At 36.9% G+C, this 7,598-nt stretch overlaps 1 non-coding gene across 1 annotated transcript; it reads right to left on the bottom strand.

The window, feature by feature from the left end:
* Positions 1–7,402: 7,402 nt before the first annotated feature.
* LOC142626570 (U2 spliceosomal RNA) lies at positions 7,403–7,598 on the bottom strand. Its single transcript, XR_012842565.1, has one exon. It is a non-coding gene; the product is annotated as a U2 spliceosomal RNA (small nuclear RNA).

Here is a 7,598-nt window from a genome sequence, read left to right as displayed (position 1 = left end):
GGTGGGAAGCATAGCATATGGGGATATGTCTATTTATAGATAGGAGTCAGTGAACCGGTCAATTGATTTTTAACAAACGAAGCATAATAGACTCGGCAATTTTTCAACCTTAATCACAATTTTTTATTTAATGGGTTCTCCATTCTTTAACCACTACTAGCCGTATTTTTTTTATATTCAAAGATGGCAGAAATTTATTTAAGAAATTGAGCTTATATAATATTGAAAAGAGAAGTAAGGAGCTTATATATTTGATGAAAGCAATCAAATTGGACCTCTTCAATGCCATTTTGAAGTTTTAACGTTGCTTTGGGAAACCCACAACTAAAGTTTATGTTGAAAGTATCTTTGAAATTGAAATGACTGAAGCTGCAAGTATGTTGACTCTGTCCTCATCAATGAAGTGGTCCACCATTGTAGGCTGCAGCTGGGGATATGCAATACAACTCTGTTTTGCGTAAATTCTCTAAGTCGAATGGTTTGAACTTATCATGTATTGACCTCAGGGTGAGTACTAAATACTTTTAATGGTTAGGATTTAATGGTTTTCTAGAACCAACGACTACCAAATCTTCTGGTATATTCTTGCCATTTCCCCTCTCTTGTTCTCTCTTCATATTAGTTAGTGTTGAAGATTTTTCCCTGCTTAGAGATTGATAGGCCAAAAACGTATTGACCCCTTGCAATAGATTAATTGATTAATTAGCCTAGTTTAATTAATTAACCAATTTAACATATAAACCATTGTTATTGATTCCATTCCATTCTGGCCGGAACGGCCGGAATATTTCGTACCGGCATGCAAACCGGTACCACAATACCCCTTGTTCCACCTCGGGTCAAATTTCGGCCTATTTCGGGGCGTTCCGGCCATTCCGTCCAATTTCGGCCGAAATACAAATTTCAGCTGGTACCAGATTTTGGCTTTTAAAAAAAAAAAAAAATCATACCTTCTTCTTCTTCTTGGTTACGGACCCTTCTGCTTCTTGTTTTCTTTTCTTTTTTTTTCTTCTTCTTCTTCTTTTTTTTCTTCTTCTTTTGGTGGGTTTCGGACCCTTCTTTTCTCCTTCTCTTTTTTATTTTTTCTTCTGGTGTGTTTCGGTCCTGCTGCGGGCTGCCACTCTGCCTTTCCTTTTTTATTTGTGTGCTGTAAAGGTAATGTATGGGACTACTTGTGAGCCTCCTTACTCTTCATTAATTGCTATGTTCTTTGTTTTGATTTTTTTTATTTGTTTAGTTTTTGCCAGCCGACATGCTCCCCTTTTGTTACTTGTATTTTAAAATTTGAAATTTTTCTTTGTTTTGTTTTTGTGTGCCCCACGTGATTAACAATAAAAATGAATGTGGGAGCTTTTACCCTCTTTCACTATTCCAACCTCCAATATTAACTTCAAGTTTTTTTTTTTTTTTTTTCATATTATTACTCTTATTATATTTTATACATGATTTAACTGATACTTATTATTATTATTATTATTTGGACTTAAAGATTACATATTAGTTGAAATATGTACTTATAACTTCTTTAAAACCTTTAATAATTTATATAGGTTTTTTTATTAATAATATATATATTTTATTATAAAATATCGTAACTTCGAAATACTCTGAAACGGTACGCCGAAATAGGCCGGTGCCGCCGAAACGGGGTCCGAAACGGTATTCATAACAATGATATAAACGTGTGATAGCACAAACAAATCACCAATAAACTAAAGTATAGCAAAAAATAAATTAAGTGATGGGATTTGCTAACGGATCGAGCCTAGACATGAACTTTCCTTTTCCCTCATTAAGTGATAATTAACCTCAATATGGTTTGTTCCTATGTGAAAATAAGATTAGAAGCAATGGCTAAGGTGGAGATATTATCGAACCATAGAACATAATTATAAGAAAGAAAATCACCAACGTCTTTTGGTATCATCTTTAGCCAATGTTGCCAGAGTTCCATACAGTGAGTTATGGTTGCTTATCTCTTTGTAAACCAAGTAACAGGAGTGTTACCTAAGAAAATGACAAAGCCTGTGGTTGAGGGCCAGTCAATAAGTTTCTTGGGCTAATCTGTGTCATTAAATGCAAAGAAAGCAAGAGAGCCAGGGGCAAAGGATAGCCCATGGCAAAATCTATTGAAGGTACCTTTGGTAGTGTTAATGTGTATGTGAGCTTTAGGCCAACCTTATTTACTTGTATAACACACTTACTTGAACTGCACACTCTGCCTCCTATATAAAGTCACTCATATATACTCTATTTCTTGAGAAATACAATACACTTATTTAGTGTTTCTAACATGGTATCAGAGACATTGCTCTGACTTTTTCTTCATAGTCTTGTCTCTTATTGGTGTTATTCTAGACTCATAATTGCTTCTGCTGTTACAACTACTACTGCAACCATTCGCCGTTAAACCTTTGACGCATCTCAATTATCGTCTCTAGTTTCGGACCTGCAGTCGTCGCCGTTCAGAGTTTCGAGACATTGCCATATCGTCGCCACCGTGATCCTTGCCCTAATTGTGTTTTTGCAGGTACCACTAAGATCGTCCTCCGCGGATCTACTACTTGGTAGAAACTTGACAGTCATCAGAGGCCCCACACACCCTCATGCGCCGCCCAAAGTTTCGACAAGTTGATCCTCGCGCCTCACGCGCCCCACACGCCATTGGGTTACCTACTAACGTCATCTCTAACATCATCACTGCCACGTTAGCATTCACGTAAGCCATAGCTGACATCATCACTCCACATCATTGCTTACATCATCAGGCCATGTCATCACCAGTCAGTTGCTTACGTCAGCTGCTTACATCGTCACAGTGAGTTAACAGTGCCGTTGATCGTTGACTTTCCCCAAAGTTGACTTTTTTCAGTTCAAGTGCTCTTTACCCAGTTTTTCACGTAAATTTCATTTTTGTAGTCCATTTTTGCATATTTTTCTTCTAAATGAAGAATAAGGACATGTCTTCTTTTTATTGCAACAATTGTCACCGACAATCCAACAAACGTTTTTGCAATTTTTGTAAACGTTTTGGCTATAATATTAAGACTTGTTATTAACATAATAAATCAACAGTTTCCATTTCTACTGTTACGGTTGCTAACACTGAGAGTGTCCAACCCATGGCTCCCGTCTCTGCATAGTCTAAGTCCTTTGGATCCACTTTCACCATTTCCAGAGATGACCTTAAAAACATCATTGCTAATGTCATTCATATGGTTGGTAATGCATTTTATTCATCTTCTCTCTTAGCTTTATCTGGTATGTCTCCTTCCTCTTGGCTTATGGATTCTGCTTGTTGCAATCACATGACACCTCCCTCGTCCTTATTTTCTAACCTTAAACCTACACCACACCCTTTTAATATTTGCACAGCAAATGGTTCCACAATATCTGGTCATAATATAGGTTCCGTTTCGATCTCCAACCTCTTGGTTCCTGGGGTCTTTAATGTGCTTGACCTTTCTTATAATTTATTTTCAGTGAGACAATTAGTTTCGTTGGGTTATTGCATTATTTTTGATTATTCTGGGTGTATTGTGCAAGATCCGAGGACTGGACATGAGCTTGGGACCGATCCCAGAGTTGGGCGTATGTTTCCCATGGACAACCTTTGTCTTCCACTTGTTGCTCTTATTTCTGTTGCTATAGCTGCTACAGTTGCTTCTATTCCTTCCCTTGCACTTTGGCATGCTTGACTTGGTCACACATCTTCCTCTCAGGTACAACACTTGGCTTCTAGAGGTTTGTTAGGTTCAGTGTCTGCAGGAAATTTTGATTGTGTTTCATGTCAGTTAGGAAAACGACTAGCTTTGCCTTTCAATACTAGTGAATCAATGTCCACTGATATCTTTGACCTAACTCATTCCGATGTTTAGGGGCCTTCCTCTGTTTCTAGTATTGGTGGATCTCGATATTTTGTTGTCTTTGTTGATGATTATTCCTGCTATTGCTGGATTTTTCATATGAAATATCGTTTTGAATTATTGTAAGTACATTCTAATTTTGCAAAAATGGTTGAAACTCAATTTTCCAAACGAATCAAAAAATTTTGATCTGATAATGCTCTTGAGTACACTCAATATGCTTTCCAAGCTGTTTTGCATTCTTATGACACTGTTCATCATCTAACTTGTCCAGGTACCTCTCAGCAAAATGGTAGAGCTGAACGAAAACTTCATCATATTCTTGACACTGTCCGTGCTCTCCTTTTCTCTACCAAAGTTCCTACTCCTTTTTTGGGCGAAATTGCTCTTCATGTTGTTCATGCTATTAATCGCATTCCAAGTCTTGTTATCCAAAATCAAACTCCATATGAACACCTTTTTGGGTCACCTCTAGACTATCACCACCTTTGCTCCTTCGGTTCTGCTTGTTTCGTTATTCTTCAACTACATGAGCATAACAAACTTGAGCCTTAGTCAAGGCTTTGTTGTTTTCTTGGCTTTGGCGAAACTCAAAAGAGGTATCGGTGTTATGATCCTATCTCTTATTATCTTCGTATCTCCCGCAATGTTGTCTTTTGGGAACATCGCTCCTTTATCAAGCTCTCTCACTTTCGTGCCCCCTATCTTCCTCTTCTGTCTTAGATCTTTTTCTAGATGAGGCACATATTCCTTCTGTAATAACAAGCCCTTATAATAACATCATCTTCATTTCTATATATACTACTATGTATTGTTGTTGAATGCAAAAATCATTATATGTTCCATTACATAAAACTTATAAAAATAGAAAATACTTTTATATAACACATGCACTATTTAACCTACAAATTTTACATTATTTTCTTATCAAATAATTATATTACATTTTCCTATAGTTTGTGTAGGTTTGCGACTAGCATGGATGAAAATGAAAAACATTCTTAAAGCAATTAGAAAGGGAAATAGTCAATCCTTTATTTTTTGACAAATAAACAAAATATATAATAATCATATAACATCTTTGAATAAGGGATGGCAATGGGGTGGGATGAGGCCGAAGGATGGGGTCTTCACCTCCGCCCTGCACGGTTTTGTCTTGCCCCATTCTCGCCCCGTCCTACATGGCGAGGCAAATTTCCTTGTCCCATCCCCACCCCTTGGGGCTTCGCAAGGCCCCGCCCCGCATTGCAAAACTTTACTTCATATTAATATGTCACACCTTGCTACATAGCTATTAAAGTTTTTTAAAACTTGTTTCGTTAATATAAATATACTTAAAATTACAATTAAATTATCAAAATAATTTCTAATAAGGACTAAATAATATTATCTTAAGTGTTTAACAAGATAATATCACAATAAGAAAATCTTAATATTCATGCATTTAAATACTTAGTAATTCAAACTAAGCTTTTAATACTAATAGAGTGGGGTAGGGCTAAAAAGCCTAAACCCATCCTCACCCCACCCGAATGTGTAGGAAAAAAACAAATCTTGCTCCATTCCTGCCCCACCACCTTTGCAAGGCAAGAAAAAACTTTTGCGGGGTGGGATGGGTTAGGGCAGTGAGAAATTGTCAGGCCTACTTGAGATTTTGTAGGTTCAAAGGCCAAAAGAAGTAGTTATTGGAACCCACCCGTACCCCTTTTTTTATAGTTAACTTCAATGCAACCATTAGTGAGGACAAAGCTTATAGTAGCAGTTGGCAAAAATAATAAAGGAGAAGTCATCTATGTTTTTTTATCTTTAAGATTATAAATACACAAACTTTGAAAGGATATGTTTATTGCACACATTATTGCTAGAGCAAAATTGTGTCTCGAAACCTTTTCTGATTGGTCCATAAATCGTACATATTGAAATTTTGTCAAAATTGGACATGAAATGGTCTTACAATTTTGGCTTAAAAAGTAGACTTGGCAAACAAATCGGCTGGTCATGTTTTGGTTTAACGCAGTATGGTACAAATCAAATTGAGTATGTGTCAAAAAAATTTTGGACCATTGGATTGTTATTTGTGCGACTCTTACTCTGTCTTTTATACATGCATCCTTAAGTTTATAATTCAATAATCATTAATTCAATAATTCCGCTAAAAAAGAGATATATACACACACACACACACACTCATCATAGAGGGGAAGAATTTGCAGCAGTGTCTCAATTTGAATTCAAACATGAGTTTGATTCGCACTCCTTATTCTAAGAAATATTTACCCTCTGAAAAGAGGAAAAAATAGAGTTTTTGTCTAAGAAAATGCCTTGAGATAGGACAAATGTATAAAACATTTCAACAAAAGAGTGCTTTTTCAACTCTATCAAAACGGAATCTATTCCAAACATATATGTCATGTTTCCTTACTTCGACAGAGTACAGATATCTAAAAATTTGATATTTTTAGATACTTTTTCAAACATAATGACAAAAAACGACAGCCGTTTAATATGCCAACTCTCTCCTTCTAATACTAGTACCCACTTCAGTACTACTCTCTAATCTCCACCGATCTTCACCTATATAGATTCTAAAGTGGGTGATGGCAATGGTAGTAACCTAGAAAGCACCAACGTGGCTCCAAGGTCGCCATACCGGAGTCTGACGTGGCATCCAGTGTCCGACTCGCCGACTCTCCCTTTTTTTTTTGATTCAGGCCGATTCGCGTCAACTTGGCCAAATTTGCGCCGATTCGGGCTGATTCCGGCAGATTCTAGTAGAAACGGGAAACAATACGGGCGAAACAGCCACCGAAACATGCCGATATGGCTGAAACGGCAGAAACGGCCACCAAAACAGGCCGATACAGCCGATTCCGGCTGAAAGAGTCCAAAATGGGCAGCGGCTGCCATTCTTCTGCTTCATGTGGCCCTGTGAGAGGAAAAAAAAAAAGAGAAGGAAGAAGAAGATGAGAAGACAAAAAAAAATGGATGGAAGAAGAATAAAGGTATGTAATAAAAGAACATAAATTAAGTAGGTGGGAATGTCAATTATTTAATGTGGGTGGGCTTGTGAATTGGAAAATGAGTAAAGGAACCTACTTGAAATGTGGTTTTTTGTTTACAATTATCAAAAGTATTGATTTCATTAAAAACAAATCATAAATAATTGTTTTTTAATAATAAATTCTACCATTTATTTGAATTTTTTTATATAAAAATATTTTTAATAATTTTTTAATCGCCGAGTCCCACCGCACCCACACCCACCTTTTTCAAAAATTGCCGAATCCCGCACCGGTACTGAGTCCCGAAACGCACCCGTGCTTCATAGGTAGTAACCATGCCATCATCTTTGTATGAATAAAAATGGTTATGAAACCATAAGTCCATAACCGAGTATCAAAATAAGTCAATAATTGTTGGGTTAAAATTTAAAAAACAATCATCGTCTTTAAAAATGCAATTGTTTAAGTAAATAGAAGAGTAGGGATTCTGGGACTTCCAATGTACCAGTTGATCAATGTTTGAACTAGAATTGGGTGGGGTGCGCCAGGCCCGAGCTATAGTGCAACGCATGGGCGACGCTTAAGAGCCCCAGTAGCAAGCTAGTGTGATGGACTCTACCCCTCAAGAAATAAATTTAATATCATGTGGGCCGATGACCCACATATCAGATATTAAACTGATAAGAACAGATACTACACTTGATCTTAGCCAAAAGGCCGAGAAAGGTAT

The sequence above is a fragment of the Castanea sativa genome, chromosome 2 (genome assembly GCF_040712315.1).
Source record: "Castanea sativa cultivar Marrone di Chiusa Pesio chromosome 2, ASM4071231v1".
Lineage (NCBI taxonomy): Eukaryota > Viridiplantae > Streptophyta > Magnoliopsida > Fagales > Fagaceae > Castanea > Castanea sativa.
The sequence above is the reverse complement of the archived record's forward strand: the minus strand, read 5'-3'. Positions and strand labels throughout refer to the sequence as shown.